The sequence below is a fragment of the Anser cygnoides genome, chromosome 27, assembly GCF_040182565.1.
Source record: "Anser cygnoides isolate HZ-2024a breed goose chromosome 27, Taihu_goose_T2T_genome, whole genome shotgun sequence".
In the NCBI taxonomy this organism is placed as follows: Eukaryota; Metazoa; Chordata; class Aves; order Anseriformes; family Anatidae; genus Anser; species Anser cygnoides.
The window spans coordinates 4,550,975-4,571,877 of record NC_089899.1 but is presented as its reverse complement, the minus strand read 5'-3'; the positions used below and the strand labels follow the sequence as shown (position 1 = coordinate 4,571,877).

General features: G+C 42.0%; 1 long non-coding RNA gene across 32 annotated transcripts in view; it reads right to left on the bottom strand.

Moving 5' to 3' along the window:
* The window catches only part of LOC106045689 (uncharacterized), a 30,243-nt gene extending 11,324 nt beyond the window's left edge, over positions 1 to 18,919 (bottom strand). For 19 of the 32 annotated variants that reach the window (XR_010826751.1, XR_010826771.1, XR_010826768.1 and 16 more), the window contains exons 1-3: positions 7,825 to 18,919; positions 1,283 to 1,424; positions 279 to 412 (exon numbers count right to left, since the gene is read on the bottom strand). This is a non-coding gene — a long non-coding RNA (uncharacterized lncRNA). Of the gene's footprint in view, positions 1 to 278; positions 413 to 1,200; positions 1,425 to 3,099; positions 3,211 to 6,017; positions 6,244 to 7,789 lie in introns of all 32 variants that reach the window. The other 13 variants (XR_010826766.1, XR_010826761.1, XR_010826759.1 and 10 more) reach the window with 13 other exon arrangements.
* Positions 18,920 to 20,903: the final 1,984 nt, after the last annotated feature.

Below are 20,903 nucleotides of genomic sequence, written 5' to 3'. Positions count from 1 at the left end.
ACTTTAATAGCTTTGTTACATTGCTATTTAAGACAGGAAAGAAAGACAACATCCCCTTAAGCTGCAAAGGGCTCCACAAGGACTGAAAACCTCACATGGAAATTTAACTAGAACATGATCTGTTCATACGCAGTAACAAGACAACACCTGTCACCCTAATGAAATTAAATAGTATGGAATAAATTCAACAAGCATTGGTCATGTGTTGCTGAGAAAGCAATGTTGAAATTACATTAAAATAGTATGTCTGAAATTGAAAACCTTACATAGTAATTTACCTTGAGAGGAAAGATGTTAACATCTTCCACATGGTCATGTAAAACAGGTTGTGAAATCCAGCAGCCCTCCAGGTACGTTTTCAGAAACAACTGCAGCCCTGCTTCTGGTTTCATCATCTTCTGTTGCTTGTTCCCTGTATTTCAGCAGTGCATGAAGAAAATGGATTAGTAGCCCAGTTCTTTACTATTTATGAAGTTTACTATTTAGGAAGACATTCTTAACAGCATTTAAGTTAAAAATTCATCATGCTATTGTCAGCTATTTGTCCCCAACATAACTTTCCCCAATTTGTCACTATAGCAATTATTATAGTATTTGACTGTAGGGGATTAAATTTATCGCTGAGCTTTACACTCCTAATGCAACACAAAACCAACATTTATGCTAAAAGATTTGTATCCTTACTTAAACACAGACAACTCTGAATGACCACATGAGCCACTCATAAGTACAAGATCTTCTACCCAGGCCAAGTGAAGAACCAGAAAATACTCAGATATTTTCATAGTCATAGCTTAGATGAGACATAGAACTAAGCCCAAAGATGGCTGAACACTTGAAGGAGAAGGTTTTTAGAGATATTGGCTTGAACAGTCATAAACAAGCTTTGATTCTGCTATGCTTAGTTGTTTTTTTGTGTGTGTGTTTTTAAGTGATAGAGTTATTTCCCTGTTAACTGTAAAATCACTTTAACATGAGTTTAGAGAAAAAATGATACAGAAACATTTTTTTTTTTACAACAGTTAAGCTTTCTCAGTGTACCTTGCAGTTTTAGAGGGATGTTTGGCAAAGCTGAGCAACACACATGCTCGGATCACATTTGGTTATCCCAAGAGTTCATTTAGTGCAGCAAACTGACTTAAAGCACATCTGTATCACGTTTTCTCTTTCAGAAATATTTCTTAAAGATCTTTTACTTGCCATACGCATGCTCTGTTGTGTTCTTAACATTAAAACCTATCTCGCTTTCTGAAGGTTCCCCGGATATGTGCTACACACGCACCTGCTCCTGTGCAAGGGACATCACAGAGCTCACATTGAGGCTGTTTTTGAACCCTGCAGGGGCTCCTGTTTCCTTGGTTTCCTGTCTTCTGAACAGCTTCTTTCTTTCTGTGCTTTTGTCATTCTAAGCGCTCCCGGTAAGTCTGCAATCAAACAGGGCACCACATTCATTTTGCTTTCAATGGCAGTACTGTTTTTTTCCTACAGAAACACTAAATGTCTTCCGAAAATAAATGGAAAATTTCCAGAAAGTCAAATTTAAAAAAAAAGAATTAAAAAACCCTCACTTCAGAGTCCCATCCAAACCTGCAATATATAAAATGCTCACAAGTGCAAACAGCTTGATGAATCGCCCTTTACTGACTCACACTGCAATAGGAACTCACATGCGACCTAATCATTTCAGGCTCCTTAAACAATCAGTCAGCTTGGGTGTAAGACTTAAACACAACTAAACATATCTGTCTAGTACAATTAAAACGATTAGCTTTTTGCTGGCTGTGGAGCACACCTAACAGCTGATTTAGATTCAGGTTACTATATTGTAGGCTTGGTTAGATGCATGTCACCTCACAAAATACAGAGAGCTAAGGACCCTTTTGGAAGGCACTGACTAAGAATCGCAACTGCTGTGGACAACAGTTCAAAGAAATCAGGCAGTTACAGGCATATCACATGCTTGCTTCTGAAAAACTGTAGGAGTTTTAAATGTGGTAACTTCTTGGTTGGTACGTATACTCTTTTCGTAAGACATTACAGTACTCTGCAAGAATTTGTTTCACTTCACTAAACAGAAGTAAAAAACTACAGCTGTGCTCAGAAGTCCAGGGGTGACATCACCTTAAATAACCTTGGACATCGTGCCACTGACTAATAAACTAATGAGTTAATAAAAACATGATCTTGACCACCAGACTAGATCTTAAAAAAAAAAAAATCCACACAGCTACTCAGTAAGTTTTCTCACTTACTCAAACTTCAAACCCGTCTGAATTTAGAAAAAAAAACAGTTGGGCTTAACTTGATAAACCTTAACCTTGGAAAAACATCAACATTTTCCACATCAGCAACCAGTGAGATGGGACTGGCGCTTCATCCTGCTAAGGGTGCAGTAGGGAAGGAGGCGGTTTCCCAGCTTTTATTAAGGTTCAAATTCAGTGCTAACCACTGATCCGCCATAAGATCCACACATTCTTCAATGGGAACAGCTAGCTCTGATTTCAGGCATTAAATTGACATATCAGTAACCGTTTGCAGGACAAAAAGCACCCTAGATCTATTCACAAACTTTCATATAAATTAGTCAGGAAAAAGATGTTTAGCATATCAATAAAACACACTTTCTTCCTAAAACAGTAAAAGGTTGTCTAAGAAACGTCTTAAGAATACAAGTTGTTAGTTAGGTATGTTGGACAGGACTATTGGAAGTTGACTGTGCCAAGGTTCTGGGCTACTGGACATCTGTCTCAGTAAATAACTGTACAAGTTGTTTGATTTCACAGATAAATGCTTAAACAAAAACAAACAAAGAAACAACCAACCAAAAAAACCACAATGATCCTATAGATTTCATCTTGAACTTTGTGCCGTGCCTACTTTCCTGCAGGCTTTTTCATGGTATCAACTTGATAATCTCATGTTCTGAATAACGTAAACTGTGAGGTTTGTGAAAACCAGGGGCAGCGCTTTGTATTCAGCTTCTGAATTCAGAGTTTAATTCCAAGCCTTGATTTCCCATCTCAGAGAAGGAAAAGACCAAACAAAATCCAAATTGGTATCACAAATCTGGAAGAATTTTTAAGAGAGGCTCAAACTAACCTCTCTAGCTCTTCTGAGGATAAATGATGGCACACATCATGATTCTGATTGGTAAAGGGTAAAGGTGAAAGCTTCTGGAATACATCCCACATCCTTCTTTACCTTCGTAAGCTCAAGATAATATCTTTAGTTAATCATCTGCCAAACCACCAAAACATCAGATACATTGAATTAATGAGAGCTATAGACTTTGGCACAGATTAAATCATATTTCAAATGTTAGATGGCAGTCATATCAAAAAAAAGCCAGGAAGGATTCCAGAATTAGTCCTCTCTGAGCCACAGTGCAGTCAATTGCCAGGGCTGAACACAACAGAAACCTGGTTATTAAAACCAAAATTGCTTTCAGTACCAGGAAAACTGACTTCACATTTCTTATCATAAGGAAATTAGCCATGGAAGTGTTTTAGAGCTGAACAGTCACACAGCTGTTTGCTAGGTTTGGCAAAGAGTGTAAAGGTTAAGAAACTCCTAAATTAAGCTCAGGTGTATTAAACGTTGTTGAATGTGTCACATAAGAATTCTGTGGTTATAGAAGTTGGTCAGTTATAACTATACCCTTATAACATTCATTCCAAATTTGACTTGAATATCTATCAGTTTTTGAAGTACTACAGATTCTTCACAGTTATACTAAGTTTCTTAAACCTGCAGCTGAATTTGCAGAAGAACAAGATTTATTTGAAAACTGTAGAACTGATTACTTTTATAAGTTCACTTTTATAAGTTCAGCATTTTTCAGAAGAGAAGTACACATGCATATCAAATCCATCCTTGTCAAGTCACATGAAGTCCAAGTTTACACTCAAATGTCTTTAATTTTAAAATTAAAGGACTGCTCTCAATGAGTTCTTCTCCCACTCTGTATGCATGTCCGGGATTGCCCCAGCCCAGGTGCAGCACCTTGCACTTGGATTTGTTGAAGCTCATTAGGTTCACATGGGCCCACTTCTCCAACTTATCCAGGTCCCTTTGGATGGCATCCCTTCCTTCTGTTGTATCAACTGCACCACTCAGACTGGTGTCACCTGCAAATTTGCTGAGGGTGCACTCAATCCCACTATGTCACTGATAAAGATAATAAATAGTACCGGTCCCAGGACAGACCCCTGAGGGACACCACTCATCACCAGCCTCCACCTGGACATAGACCCATTGACCACCACTCTCTGGGTGAGACCTTCAAGCCAACACCTTATTCAGTGAGTGGTCCACCCATCAAATCCATCTCTCTCCAATTTGGAGACCAGGATGTCATGTGGGACTGTGTCAAAGGCCTTACAGAAGTCCAAGGAGATGACATTGGTCAGTCTTCCCTTGTCAACTGATGCAGTCACTCCATCATAGCAGGCCACCAGAATAGTCAGGCACCCTTTACCCTTGGTAAAGCAATGCTGGCTGTCTCAGATCACCTCTTTGTCTTGCATGTGCCTTGACATTGCCTCCAGGAGGATCTGTTCCATGATCTTCCCAGGCACAGAGATGAGGCTCACTGGTCTGTAGTTCCCCAGGTCCTCCTTTCTACCCTTTTTAAAAATGGGAGCGATGTTTCCCTTTTTCCAGTCACCAGGGACTTCGCCTGATTGCCAGGACTTTTCAGATATGATGGAGAGAGGCTTGGCAAGTACATCAGCCAATTCCTTTAGGACCCTAGGATGCGTCTCATCAAGCCCCATAGACTTGTACTTGTTTAGTTTCATCAGGTGGTCTCAGACCTGCTCTTCACTTACAGCGGGTGGCACTTTGCTCCCCCAGCCTCCATCTGCAGGTTCAGAGAAACAAAAGACTTGGGAAGCCTGACTGGCAGTGAAGACTGAGGCAAAGAAGTTGAGTACCTCAGCCTTCTCCATGTCTGTCATTACCAGTTCACCCTTCTCATCCAGCAGAGGGGGTACATTCTCCCTGGCCTTTCTTTTCTGAGCAACGTATCTAAATAATCCTTCCTGTTATTCTTTGCATCCCTTGCCAAGCTCAGTTTCATCCATGCCTTGACTTTCCTTATCCTACCCCTGCACATCCGGACTACATCCCTGTACTCTTCCCAGACCACGTGTCCCTGCTTCCGCTGCCTGTGCCTGATCATTGAGTCCAACTCCTGGCTCCACACAGGACCACCTAAAAATCACACCATGTGTCTGAGAGAATAGTCCAAACGCTTCCTAACTCTGGCAGGTTCGTTGCTGTGCCCACTGCCCTGGGGAGCCTGTTCAGTGCCTGACCACCTCTGGGTGCAGAACCTTTCCCTAACCCCCAGCCTGACCCTCCCCTGTCCCAGCTCCATGCTGTTCCCTCGGGTCCTGTCGCTGAGCACAGAGCTCAGCGCCTGCCCCTCCGCTCCCCTCGTGAGGGAGCTGCAGGCCGCCATGAGGCCTCCCCTCGGCCTGCTCTGCTCTGGGCTGAACAAACCAAGGGACCTCATCCGCTCCTCATACATCTTGCCCCACACATCTTGCCTTCCAGACCCTTCACATTCTTTGTAGCCCTCCTTTGGGCACTCTCTAGTAGTTTCATGTCCTTCTTATATTGTGGCACCCAAACCTGCCACAAAAGTACTTAAGATGAGCCTGCACCAGTGCAGAGCAGAGCTTTTTCCTCCTAAACTGATTTTGATCATTATCATTTTGCACATTCTCCAGGTTATGATTTCATTTTGTAATTAAGTGAACAGAATAAGGAAAAGTTGTTTTGCTTTTTCTGCTTCCACTTTCCTAGTACTAAGCAGAACAGGAACAGCCACTGCAGTACTGTGGCCACAGCTCCTTTGGTGCTGAACCAGCAACACCACAGGTGTTGCAAGCACATCCACTGAGGCACCATTTCAATGCACCAGGTGCTCCTTCCATGGCATAAAATCAGGCTGCAGATTAGAGTAAAAAGGCTTGAGAACTGAACAAAGTTAACCAGCACCAGGAACAAACCTGGACAAGTTGAGAAGAGAGCACTGCTTCAGAAAAAGGGGAGCCGAGTACAAGATCTGGATAGAGAGGCTGCTCTACTGCATTTTGTATTGGAACATCATCCTCTTATTAAAATTCAAGGTAGCTGCTTCTGTAGATGAGAGGGACCTACTTAGCAATAAGTCTTCTGAAGTCCAGAAGTGAGAAGCGCTTCTTCAAGCAGCATGTAGTTAACCTGCAAAATTTGCTGCCAGAGGAGGTCAGAAAGCTAAGTGTGGAATCAGATAATTCAGCCAATAGTAAGTTTGTATTTCAGCAAATACAACTAAATGTAATTACTTTCAACTGTCAAGTATCACCGCTGAAGCCAAGAATAAACCCTCCCCTCACACCATGACCACCAAATGATTAAGCTGAAGTCTGTGTGACTTCAAGCTTGTCCTAAAGCTTCCAATATCATTGCTGGAAGCAAGGCACCTACTGTGATGCCTCATTAAGGCTGAATAACTTATATTTTTAAATGCTTGATGTAAGAATCCCTGCTGTATTCTTTCCTAGGGGCTAAATTTTAAATATTACTTCCTGTACAGTCATTATAATTTATTTTATTATTTCATATTTCATCAATATTAAGGGAAAATGTTTGTCGGAAAAGAAGGCTTCAGAACACACTCACTCTTCACCTCCAATTACCTGCTACATCTGCTTTCAAGTTTACTTTACAGATTTCTAGCAATCTTAACTTAAAAAAATCTGAAAAGCTGAGTGAAACTTCATTAAAAATTAGTTATTTTTATCCATTTGTTCTCTGAAGAGTTCAGTAGATTTGTAAAGTATGGGAAAATTGAGTCAAAGATAAGCAAGTAAAAAAACAGATGCTCTTCTCTCAGATAAATTTGACACACACCATACTTTGATAAATGCAGTTTTCTTATCAAAATATTTACATTTTATCTGGAAAAGAAAGCTTTTAACAGCACTAAAATATCAGAAGAAAAAAAATAAGGATTAGCAAAATGTAAGCCAGTTTTTAGCACTTCTTGCTTCCTCAAGAAGATGTTACTCAACAATTTCAGATATGAATATACTGCTCACTATTTTAAGTTTCTAAATATAGAAATATGTCCAGGAGCTTGAGGAATATGTTTTACAGGCTCACAAACAGTTTACCTATTCCCCACAAAACAAAAAAGAAATCAGTGATGGAGTCACCCACTGAAAAGGTGAAATACTGATTCTGTGATAGTTTCATTTTGATTTCTCACATGCAATGCTGTAAAAATATCACTTTATCTAGCATAGTTTCAAGGAATTCATGAAGCATGTTTATAATCCACAGTTCATATCATCATACTTTCTCAACAGATAAACAAATAAATATTACTTATGCATTCAAGCTACTTCAAATTTTGTCTGGAGACATAATTGCAAAGTAGCATGTTATGTTTTCTGCTTATAAAGACACAAAGGAGGGAAGTGAAAATAATTTCTCCAATTTCTTATTTTGTTTCAGAACGTGCATTAAAAATAACCTGTTTAGGAGAACTGAACACCTGATATGAAACAGGTATTTGAGCTAAAAGAGACAATTCATAGTAACCACTTCAGACTGAAGAAACTATTCTCTTTCAGTTGAGAGAGAGGCTTCTCCGAAAAGAGCAGGAGGCTCATTTCCTCCTGCAGCTACAAGTAGTGGCCTCAGTTGTTTTTTTGTTAATGTTTTAACTGTTGTATTTGAGAACCAATTCTAAACCTGCCTATACTACAAGAATGTTAAAATAAAACATACGTACAGAAGACACCACTGCTGGATTCCAGAAACACTCACTTGGTGGGGAGTATGAATCGCTAGCAGGATGTTGCAGCTGAACAGGCAGGTGCTGGCTGGTAGTACTGCTTGCTCTCACAGTTGCTTGCAGATGTTTGTTGTTCATAACTGTAATTATAATGCATATGGAATTCCAACAGAGCAAAAAGACTAAGAAAACACTGTGGTAAAAAATCATTTATAAGTGACTGACTTGACAGACGGCAGACAATTCGCATATTTGATTTATGAACAGTAGGTAATGAGGTTATTTATAGAAAAAAACATTTAAGGGCATTTTGGTGGTATTGGCAGGGAATTATGTGGGAGCAGGAAGCAGGCTAATTGTGCTTTCTCTAGGAGAGCTCAGCTGGAGGTGCAGGGGAAACAGCAGGAATCACTGACAGTAACTCACAACAAGAAGGCAGCTTTAATTCACTCCTTTGAGAGGTTTCATTCCAATTACACACAGTGCTCAGTGTGAGTCACCCCAAGGTTAGGGTATGCTGCAAATTTCTAAAGCAAGATACAAGACCTCATTAAAAAATACAAAATCCCATGCTCTTGCTAGTATGACAGATACACATTCAAGCTGTATATTCATGCAATGGGGAAGAAAAGAGTAAGATTTAATTATTTTGACACTCTAGAAGTATCTAGAAAACTGATAAATAAGAAACATCTCTTACCATTCAAAAGGAGCAGATGACATGCTAAAGTCTAGGAGCATTTATCTGAAATTCACCAGGAAGTCAAAGGTGATTCATTAACAGCAATATCCAGAAATACTTGTTAAGGACTGGGACACATTGTATAAGGGAAAAAAATCATGTCCCTCAAGAAATAAGTCTTAGGTCAGTACAACCTGCAATAACTTCTTTAGTCATCCATTTACCCTGACAGATGCCTGGGGTCTGCGGGCTTCCCATCAGTGGCAGGTCAAAACAAAATCCCTGGTACTGTGACTGTCTGTTGGCCACCATCCAGAGGACATGCAAGCTATCGAGCCTGTCTGTTCTCTCTGGTCAGAGAGAAACAGGCACCTTCAAAAGATAACTCGTCGCAGCTATTGCTTTCTGTTGCCTACAGAGGGAGTCTAGACCAGCTTACACAGAAGGCAGAGACAACTTCTGCAAAATGAAGCCCATACAGAAAAGAAAATCATGCAACAGTGATAAAGCAACTGTGTTAAATCTATCAGAAAGGTACTATCTAGCAGTAAGACCATTCAGGATTATATAGTGCATTATCCTGTCTCCGGTGGTGCCTACAAGCAAATTCCAAGGGAGAGGTAGTACAGAATACTCCCTTGCAACTCTTTCTGCTTCAGTTATCAGCTCTGTGAATATCCCAAGCCTGACATAACTTGTCCGTTGGTTACTCTCAAAATACCTTTCAAATATTTGCTCAGTCTCCTTTTTTCCTCCTTTATCTTTTTGCAGACACAACATCCTTGAGCAAGAACTTCCCCTGACCTAATATCCACTGCAAGAACCATCACCTCCTTTTGTTTGCTTTGAAGCTAACTCCTAACAGCTTCAATTGTAAACCTGAGCTTGCATAGTACTGGAAGAGACAGTGAACAGTCAGTTCCTATCCCGCTGCTTCTTGCCACTTCAGATCCAGTAAACATCTAGTATCTGCTTTAAATCATCTCTCCCAGGCTGAGGAGTCCGAGCCCACTAAGTCATTCTTGCTATGGAAGCTATGCTATGCTTTAGATCACCTCTGTCACTAGCCTCAGGCCCTTTCCAAGTCCTACCATATCCTTTCCAAGACAATAGGAACAGAGAATTGCATACAGTCAGTATCCAAGCAAAGGGCAAAGCCACTGCCATTATTTGAAACAGGAGTATAAAGCTGTCTTCTGTTTGCTATTTTTGTTCTTACTCTCTAATATTCAATAAACTTCTGCTGAACACTATAAAACTCCAAATTCTTGTTCCTGAGTAGCCGTCACAGTCTATTACATTGCAGAAAAGCTAGAACAATTTACAAAAGTAAAGACTGGGGGAAAACTAGCTATTCAGTCATGTACTGGGGCTATAATTCCTCACTGTTCTGCCCTACCTAACTTAATATCAGATCATGTCGCTGCTTGCCTTCCTTTTAAGGATGGTTCTATTCAGTGTTTTTCTCAGTGGTCTGGATGCAGAACCCAAGTGCATACAAAGCGGCACCAGTCAGCAGCGGGCCCTGGCAGCCAACAGGGCCAACCTTTTGGGGTGCCTCAGGCCCGGCACTGCCAGCTGGGTGAAGGAAGGGATTGTCCTACACTGCTCTGCCTGCCGCGGCCTCGCCTCGAGCGCCACGTGCAGGTTTGGGCACCACAGTATAAGAAGGACATAAAGCTATTAGAGAGCCCCTGAAGGAGGGCTATGAAGATGGTGAAGGGTATGGAGGGCAAGACGTGTGAGGAGTGGCTGAGTTCCCTTGGGTTGTTCAGCCCAGAGAAGAGGAGGCTGAGGGGAGGCCTCATGGCGGCCTGCAGCTCCCTCACGAGGGGAGCGGAGGGGCAGGCGCTGAGCTCTGCTCTCTGGGGACAGCGACAGGACCCGAGGGAACGGCATGGAGCTGGGACAGGGGAGGGTCAGGCTGGGGGTTAGGGAAAGGTTCTGCACCCAGAGGTGGTCAGGCACTGAACAGGCTCCCCAGGGCAGTGGGCACAGCGACGAACCTGCTGGAGTTCAGGAAGGGTTTGGACTATTCTCTCAGACACATGTTCTGATTTTTAGGTGGTCCTGTGTGAAGCCAGGAGATGGTCTCAAGGATCCCTGTGGATTCCTTCCAACTCTGGATATTCAATGCTTCTTTTTCAGGCAATTAATGACTATACTGACCCATGCTTCACTCTGCAAAGATTAAAATAACAGTGTGACTATCACTGCACTCTACAGCTAGTATCAAAGAATCACACAATAATATAGTAGTATTGTAGCACCAGATCCCAGCACCTTCTATAGCCAGGAAATTGAAGTTATTATCATACTTATTACAGAACTGTGATACAGGTATTCTGAAAAAAAAAAAAGATGCATGCAATTTTGTTCTCCTATTGGTCCATGGAAACTCAGGGAGTTCACAGCCTTCAGCACCAGAAGGGATTTCTTCCTGTATAAACCACGTGGTTTATTCCAAAAACTAATCTGGCAACCCCCATAATCCTCACTGTCATCTGTACAACAGCAGGGATATGCAACACTTCAAAAAATTTAGTCACATCACTAATAATTTAAAAGTTGTTTAAGCATGTTGTTTTGAAGTAAGAGGAAAAAAAGGCAGTTGCTTCTTTCCTTTAGGTCATCAGGTCTATAGACTTACTATTGCTGCTATTAAACATTGACCAGCAAAAGAGTTGCCACTGTAGGTAATGAAGGCTTGTAACTTAGAAATTGTTTAATAGTGGAGGTACATAGATGTCCTGTTCTCTGCGCTCTGCAGAATGGCTCTTCACTTCTTTTACCACGCAGGAAGCATCTAGCAAGAATTATCAGTATTTTCCACCCAAGTACAAGTGTGTCTACACACAGAGCTACTCTGCAGTTCACAGTCCTTTCACCTGTTATTTGCAGATTCTGATCCTCCTTCAAACATCACATCCAACACTTGGCAGCAGTTTGATACTTGCTGCTACAAATATATCCTTTGGGTTAGGAGAGATGCCTAAACTTAATTTTCCTTTTATTCTACTTGTTATAACTCTGCTTTGCCTTCCTCACAGCAGAAGCTGAACTAGATAACAAGTAAGTATATCAAATGCTAACGATAGAATGGCTTGGAGATGTTAACACATGGCCTGTATTGATGCTCAGCCTAGGAAGTTTGCTATACTCTCAAAGCTTCAGAAGTTGACCTTTTTCTTCAAGGTGCCCAGTCTACTACTCCATCAGAGCAACCAACCTGCATCCAGTGCAGCTAAGTCTTTTTCAGGAGGAAAATAGAACCACTGACATATCTATGTAGATTAAAAGGTGCTGATGAATCTATTCTTCCTTGATGCCAAAGCAGTATACCTATAAAAATAAATCACCAAAAAGCTCCTGTGAGCTCCATTGTCTGCTGAAGTGTTCTCAGTATATAGATTAAAAAAATAAATCAAAGCAACTCCCTAGTTAAGCAAACTCTCAACCAGCCTACTAGTTCAAAGCCACCAGTTTGAACAAAAGATCTGTTTTTTTCTCAGAAAGCATTAGAGAGATATGTCTATAATAAATCACATGAGATGTAAAGACAATGACTCACTTCATTATCTTTAAAGCATGAGAACAGAATACTCTAGTGAGACAAAAGTCCCTAGGAAATGCTGATATCAGCTGCACTTTGCTCTCTGGTAGCAGTCTCAGCAAGGTAGGAACAATAAAAAGATTCTGACAAACTACTGCAGAAACAGTACTGCAGAGATTATACGATTTTAGACTGAATTTCTATGTTATACATGCTCACTTTATAGTTACAAAAAAGCTCCCTTTAAGAAACAGGTCTGCAAATTCAGCCTAAGTCTCAAAATTAAATGTGGTCCAGAGTCAAGGAACAAATATGCCAGCAAAATAAGTTCTGAGTACCAAAGAGACAAAAGTAACCTCTTGGGATGTAGTAATAATTTCTGCTAATAAATCATAGTGGTTAGAGTTCAATACACTCCAAAACTGACACTTTACTATGAGTAAGAAAAAAAGTTGTAAGATCTTAATATGTTGATACTGTGTCAAACAGAAAATTCCTATTTTAATTCATCTGGAGCACTTACTGCCTACAGGCCACCTCAGAAATACGAGGGCACATCCTTTTTTTCCTGATGCAGCCTGAATCTTTATCGCGAACAGGTACGTTCTATCTGCTCTATCTGGCCGACTAATAGCCACTGATGACTGCAAGCAACTCCTCCCAAAAGGATCAAAAATCCTGCCTGGAATCCAGGCAATAAATGTAGGTGCTGAAAGCTCAGAAACACATCCATAATTTGGTATGCGCACACACCATGCAGTCACTGCCTGAGATGCAGTGCTGCTGACAAGACTAACTTGAGAATTATTTGCATGAGCATAGACCCGAAGCTCAGCTTTATTAGCCCTGATGCACTGCCTAGTACTTCCAGTTACCTGAGGAGGAATATTCAGAGGTAAAATTAAAGTTCCATTAAACTGCTGTGTGGCAGAGGATGCTCAAGAGCTGGGTTTTCTTTTCATTACCCTGTTACCTGAAATCAACATTTAAGTGCTGAAACGAAGTGCGTGGGCATGAAGAAAACTGAAGATAGTGACGACCAAGTCTTTTGAATTAGAGACTAGACACACGGAGAATAAAGAACCTTAAACATTACTGTCTCGACTGTGTAATTTCGATAAACAAATACTGTGAATACAGGTTACCAACTAAAAACTCCCAGGTATTAAATCCTGAAAGTTTGGTGTTTTGACAGGCTGGGGAATGATTTTCTACTAAGCACATCCTCAACCATAGTCCTGCCCTGACTGTGTCTGATAGAGTCCAGAGGCAAAGGCTGTAAGCGGCCTGACAGTCTGTGCTATGAGTACGAGAGGTGCCAATGCAGGACATCGCTGCACGCTATAGCTCGCTCCACTGGTTGCATGTGATTAAAGTGTGGCTGGCTGAGCACTGTGAAACAACAACAAAACCCCCCGAAGTTTTATTTAGCAGACCCAGCTTCCATGCACAGAATCTACTGCTACCACATTTTAACACCACCCTGCAGGCCAGTCAGCTTATGAAGACCGAGTAATGCTGCACTTCGGGTCTGTGTTATAAAATTAAGGCCATGACCGATTAGAAGCAGAGCGAAGATATAGTCACATGAAAAATGTGAATATGCCAATCAGTAAACAAATAGCTGTTGACTTCGTAGTAACTAAGGATTAACATCACTCAAAACTGCCAAAGGGCTTCTGCCCAGTATGACAAGCCCTACGCTATTTTATTAGTTAACAAGTCAATGCGGGATTTCTGTAGTTATTCCTTCGATCACAATAAAAGCTGCTCCTTTCCTTTGTCTACGTGGACAAAGCAGCAGTAACTCAGGCCCCATGAGTTACCATAGCTGATGCTGTTCTCTCATGAAAAATATAACTCTTCGATATCTACCTTGCAAGTTTTATTGTAAACTTGATTTAAAAAGTAAGTATCTTTTTGTATGTCCTTAAGTTGATTACCCTGTTTCTGTATTCATAAGTTTTAGTTTGCTACAAGATATAAATTGAAGCATGAGCCACACAAGGCAGTATTCCAGTATTCTGCATACAGTTCTGTATATTAGTTTATCACAGTGGGGAAGCTTAGACCATAGAGATATAAAACTGAAGAGAGGAAAAAGTTCATTTGGTTCATGTGTCGTAACAGCTAACAGAGCAAGTTACTTGAAGAGACACTATTCAATTGCATGAGGAAAATGGACATAAGAACTTGCTGTTAAAGCCCTTTCAGAACATACACTTTATCTCCTTACCAAGGAAGGTAGGAAACTAAAAGATCATCCCTTCTCTTGCTGTACCTACATTACATTGCAAGTGCATGTATTATTCTGAAGCCGTGGTTCCCTTCAATATCCAAATAGAGATTTTATTTTTAAAAAGTCAAAAATTGCAAAGAGTATAATTTATCATGCCAGTTGTTTCCATGCTTAGGTATTTAACTTCACAGGTGAAGTTAGGGTAACAAATTTATTTACTTTTTCTAACTCCATAAACTATTAAAATGGAAAGTCATAGGTAATAGTTTACATTTAAATTGGAGACATTTTAAGCTTGGATACTAGTATTACTAGAATATAGTATTACTAGAATAATTACAAGCATTCATCTCCATTCAGCAAAAAAAGCGTTGAAGACAGAAACTAGAATCATCAGCCTTTGTAAAGAGACTTCAGAAGATACTGAAGAACAAGGGAGGGAAAGAGAAAAACAAAAGAATTCATATACTTAATTCTGTAAACTCAAAAGCATCATACCTAAGTCTTCAAAGCCTAACAGCTTCTCATCCTCACCAGAACTAGTATTTGCCATTAAAAAAAAAAGAAAGCTGGATCTACATCATGGCCTTTATTTCAGTTTATTATCAGATTGAGCTCTTGAAACAAGCTAAAACATTGAAGTGGAGGCATCTTCTACACTACAGGTGAACACTTAAAAGTTAAAAAAAAAAAAATGAAGTAATGCATAGGTGAATGTATCGTAACTTTTATCAAACAAATTATTTAGTCACAAAGACTTTGGTATACAGTACTGTTCATAAGAGATATTTTAAAACATTATCTTAGAGGTAGTTAACTAGCAAATCTAAAATGCACTGAATACACAATCTTAACCTGTAAAGTAGGGAAAACATTTGTTCTTGCTATCAGATCCTAAAACATTATTTCACAGAAGAGAGACCTCCTTTCCTCGGGAGCTTACTGCTCACTCAGTTTAAACTGTAGTGTGGGAAAAGATTCAGTATCATACAGACAGTAGACGTGACACCTACATCTATTGCTGAACTTTGATTAAAACATGAGAGGTCGTGCTAGAACAGAGCAGGCTGTAGCACAGGACAACTAACTTCCAGCTCACACAAGACAGCTTAAACGCCTGCGTGCTGCAGTGGACTCAGCAGGGTTGGCTAAGGAGGATAGGGCAGACATTTCAGCCTCCATACTGGGCTGTAACGATGCTGTCTGAAGGCCACACTTGATATGCCTGGGGCCGTTTTGAATTGTTTTCGGTCATACCTGAGTGCTCGCACATGATGTTCAGACACGCCTGAACGGAAACCGCATGTGAATTTTCCCCAGGTCAGTTTTGACTCCAGTACTTTTCATCATCTTTAAGATGTTCTTGAGAGAAATTTTTGCAAGACAGGGCTTGGGTTGTTACTATGCTAACGATACATGTCATACCAGAAAACAAATAAATAACAACTGTCAGACACACAACCGGATAGCCACACATCTGCTGGCACTTTGATTAGTTAACTGACGGACAATCTCCACAGACAGATCTTGCACGTCACTGTATAACGTATTAAGTGAAAGGATTATCTAAAGCACTTATCTCCTTTTGCATTTTCAAGATATGTTTGGGGATAAAAGCCGATCAAGACTACAGGTTGCTTTGCCAAGTATTTGTCACAAACTGGTATGCTTAGCTCAACAATTACATTGTTCTTAGCTAGGATTCTAATCTAATTTGTTGCTTAAGCTTCCTCCAAACTTGGTCCCTGTAGCAACTCATGTTACTACCACACCAGATCCAACCAGGCTTCGATGTTTCAAACTTTCACTTACAAGAACAGGTACAATCACGCCTTCCTCCATAAAACCCTGTCCCTTTACAGTCTCTCCGAGAATTTTGAAATATATCCTTGAAGTACAAAGACACTCAAAGTCTGATAACACAGTAATTCTGTAGTGCTTTATTGCTTCCATGGTGGTGGTAAGAGACAGTGTGATAAATGTTCAAGCCAACCAATTACTTCAGAAAACCTGGGAGATGCCTTAGCCATTAGGGTGTTCATATCACCACATTTTCCATATTAAGACCATCACGAATACATGCTCTGGAAATTATAAACTTCTGTCAGTGAAGGGAAACATTCATGTCAGACATTAAACGCACGGCATGCTATGTTATTACTGTTGGTGCTAGTCCAAATAGTTTTAGTTTGGCAGCAGTATCAATGGGCTTTCCATTGCTGATGCATGCAAACCCAACTTATGGTTTCAGTAAGGCAGTTATATCACTGTACACATCTGAACGATGTAAGAACAGGTCAGTAGATCTATTCCTATGTATTTGTTTTTGTGGCAACAAATACTTAATCTCAGGAATAAGACACTATTCTCAAATAACCATTCTTAAAGCACCTATCGAGCTCTTCATAACTCCCTACTACAAGTTCACACACGGCCGCTGCAGCAGTATGTTTTGCCAAATGCTCCAAAATACACAAAAAACGGGTGTTTTCCCCCAGGTCTTTGGGGAAACAAAAACAATGTAAACAGAACGTTTGCTGTGCATTTTATTATTGCTTAACATCATCATGAAGTTTCAAGGACTGGAAGATAAGAAACGTAGTTAATATTGCCTTAATGACAAATTTAAAGTCATTTTCACACCAGCTGAGACTACAGAACGTGGTCAGTAAGCTCAGCCTAACTTTCTAGGCTAAGCAAGGTTACAGGATGCAACGAGATCAGGCACGGGCCATGGCTAGTAAGCAATACGCAGTAGTGATATATTCTACTACAAAAAACACTTCATCCTTCACTCGTATACACCAGAGATTGAGCACACGAAAGCATGCTACCAGCAAGTTACTGTGATTTAAGAAGGGATCTGAAGTGCCAAAATTTAAACACATAAACAGATTTGTCAAAAAGTATTCCATGTACTTCCCAGACACAAGCTTCTCTGTTTAGTCTGACATATGCAGTATGATTAACAATAAAAACTGTTATACTTTTAGATTTGAATTGCAATAGAAAATTAACAGATCACTACACAAACAGAACTATGCTACAAATAAGCACTGCATCAGCTTAAATAATTTCAGTAGATACTATTCACAGCCAGTATGAAACTATACGCAACCACAAGCTTCATAAATAATGAGCATGGAATAAAGATGATTACTGGCAACCAGAAAGCTTCCATTTAGCTTCCCTCCACTTTATTTCACTGTGGAAGGATCTTATTGTCTACTAAACTGTATAGGACAAGACTTCAAAAGCTAGGCTAATAAATAGCGTGACTACTGCTCAACAAATGGGGGGGCTTACAAAGGCTATTCATGCATACATGAAAATTAAAGTGGCAGAGAAAAATCAGCTTCATTAAAAGCTTATAACTGCATTTATTGTAAGTTATATTGTAACTTATCTAAATCTGTCCACAAGTGATTAAGCGTGGTTTAATTGGAGAAGCTCAGCACACGGAAACGTGAACTAACAAGTGCGCCGGCCATCACGCCCACTGCGTGCTGTGCGAAGCTCAATGCAGTGTGTTCTGTGCTGACCCAAGGAAGGCCACAAAGTTCTCCCACAGTTCCCTTAAAGCTTACAAGGGAGTGATCTTACAGCAGTGCAAGACAGAGGCAAACGTACCCCAGGTGATATAATTCACAAGGCAACACAGGCAGAACAAAATGAGACATCACAATTAACCACAACGAAGGTAACTGCTATGGGAGCGAAACACCAGATACAACTCCATCCTTCTGCAAGCGACCAGCAGAAGGAGCTTCTGAAGAGGATGAAGCACGATGAACAACTGATATTACGAGGCCAGATCCCTGGGGAGGAAATCACCTTCAAGAGCAAAGTTGAAAGCACAGAGTTCATCAGAGCCACAGCATACCAGAAACAGTGAGCACAGAGAAACTCCACAAACAAAAACCAGAAAGTATTCCTGGGAAGGATGCTGACAGCAGAGCAACACAGGAGCCCTCAAGCGTGCCTAATGAGATCACCGTGTTGGACCACAAACCAAAAGGAGAGTAAAGCAGGGCATTAGGTAAGCAACACCCTGGGGGCAACGCCAGGGCATTTGTTGGAAGGGGCAGCGGGGAGCCAGGAGATAACACAGGGCTGGTGGCTGAGACCTGAGAAGAGAAAGCAACAGGAAAGAGCAAAGAAGGCGGTGCGAAGAGCAAGCAGAAATCAGAAAACAACGCGAGACCCTACAGGAAGAAAAGAAACACGAAGAATGAAGACACCGGGAAGGAGCGCACCAGGACACCTTTCATCTCGGCGCCACTTCACAAGGGAAGGGCAGCACCCCAGGGCAGCCGGAGCACCCCAGGGCAGCCGGAGCACCCCCTGCGGGCGGGCGGGCAGAGCCCCGAGGCCGCGGCGCCGAGGCCGGAGCAGCAGCAGGCGCTCAGCCCCCTGCGGGCCGCCCAGCCCCGGGCCGCGCCGCCGCCATTTTACCCACCCCGAGGGCCGGGCCGGGGGCGCCGCGGCCGGGCGGGGCCGGCCCCGGAGGCGGAGAGGGGCGGGCGGCAGCAGCGTTGCGGCGGGGCCCGGGTTCTGCCCGCGGCCCGCTACCTGCCGGCCGTCGCCGAGCCGCGCCAGGCCGCCGGCGCTGCCGGCCGCCATTTTAGGCGAGGAGCCGGGGCTGCGGCGCTGGCGGCTCCTCGGAGCAAGCCCCGAGCGGGGCGGGCAGTCGGGGGGCACACGCGGCGGATCCAGCCTGTGGCAGCGGCTGTAGTGTGCTGAAAGCGAACCCTCTTGCAGTCAGGGAGAAGATAAGCCAGTTTTGTGAAAATCGTGTTTGTTTTTTTTTTTTTTTTTTTTTTTTTTTTTGTAATGGCACTTAAAACAGCATTAAAAAGGGAAGTTAAAGAGCTGCCTAAAAAGAATCTATAGAGGCTCATGGAGAAGCCTGTCAGAGCCTTTCACTGATAACGGGTGGCCTGGAGCTACCTTCCAGGTCACAGAATCATAGAATGGTTTGGGGCCTCTTGTCCCCCAGTCTGTACAAATCCCAGGGTACAGAATACGTCACTTGCTCTTTTTACATTTTGTATTGTTGGTGATTGCCCAGCCTTCTGGTTTATCAAGATCTTTCTGCAAGGCCTCTCTACCGTTGCAGTCAACAGTGCCTCCTAATTTAGTATCACAGAACTATGGAGTGGTTTGGGTTGGAAGGGACCTCAAAGCCCACCCCATCCCACCCCTGCCATGGGCACGACCCCCCCACCAGCCCAGGCTGCCCCCAGCCCCATCCAGCCTGGCCTTGGGCACTGCCAGGGATGGGGCACCCACAGCTCCTCGGGGCAGCCTCAGCCAGGGCCTCACCGCCCTCAGGGGGAAGAATTTCTTCCTAACAGCTCATCTAAACCTACCCTCTTTTAGTTTAAATCCATTACCCCTCGTCCTGTCACCACATCCCCTGACAAAAGAGTCCCTCCCTCCCCAGCTTTCCTGCAGCCCCTTTAGGTACTGGCAGGCCACTGTAGCCTTCTCCCCGAAGCCTTCTCTTCTCCAGGCTGAACAACCCCAACTCCCTCAGCCTGTCCTCATAGCAGAGCTGCTCCAGCCCCTGAGCAGCCCTGTGGCCTCCTCTGGACTCGCTCTAATACGTCCACGTCCTTCCTGTGCTAGGGCCCCAGAGCTGGACACAGTGCTCCAGATGGGCTCTCATGAGCACAAGGTCACGATGTCATGAAGTCCTTACAATGCTGGCAGCTGAAAGAGTGTGCTAGGACAGCTGCCACTTCTCAGACACCCCCCGTGCATGGCTGCTAATCACTGGTTTTAAATTAGGAGAGCATACTTGAGTTCAGTTGGCCTGCTGCTCCCACCGTTAAGCATTCTTACCTTCCATAATACATTCACATTGTCAGATGGCTCCGCAACAATCTTTCTCCTTCCATAACCTGAAGTTTCTAGCAGGTTATAATGTGGCCAGTTATAATAATCATTTGTCCTTTTGGCAGCCAATTCAGTAACTCACTTTGCACTGATCATTTTCCTGCCATATGTAAGAAACGTATTGACAAATGGCTTCCAGTATTACCGTTTGCATTGAGCTTTTTTCAAGTTTCATACATCAACAAGCAGCATGACTCAACATACCTGTGAAGAGCCTGCTGTCACCTACATTGCATCATCATAAGATGGTTTCACCAGGACACCTAGCTTCGCATTTCTAAAATTCTAAATTAACATGAAACCACCTGTTTCTGACTGATGTGTTTTCACATGAGCTGAAACACTGCAATGGAAATTAATGTATTTCAGTAAAATGAGATAATTCCTTTAAAAATTGGCTTACAGTTTAGTGGGATAACACCTTCTAATTGTCATCGCGGTTTTAATAACAAAGTGTTTATACTGATAAATTAAATGATGAGATTGAAATGTGCTGTTGTGAAATAGAGGCATCAAAGCTCTGTGCAGCAATGTCTTGTGCCCATGGCCTCTATTTTTTAGAGATCTGAGACCCATCTTAGGCCCAAGAATGGGTTTGCTTAATTAAAACCTGAGTGATAGAAGAAAAAATATAAAATTTGCAGTAACTGAAAGCTGCCGTTGATGTGGATGACAAAATTGTGATATTGTGACTGGCATACATAGCAGCATGAGCAAATAACAGATGTACAAACAT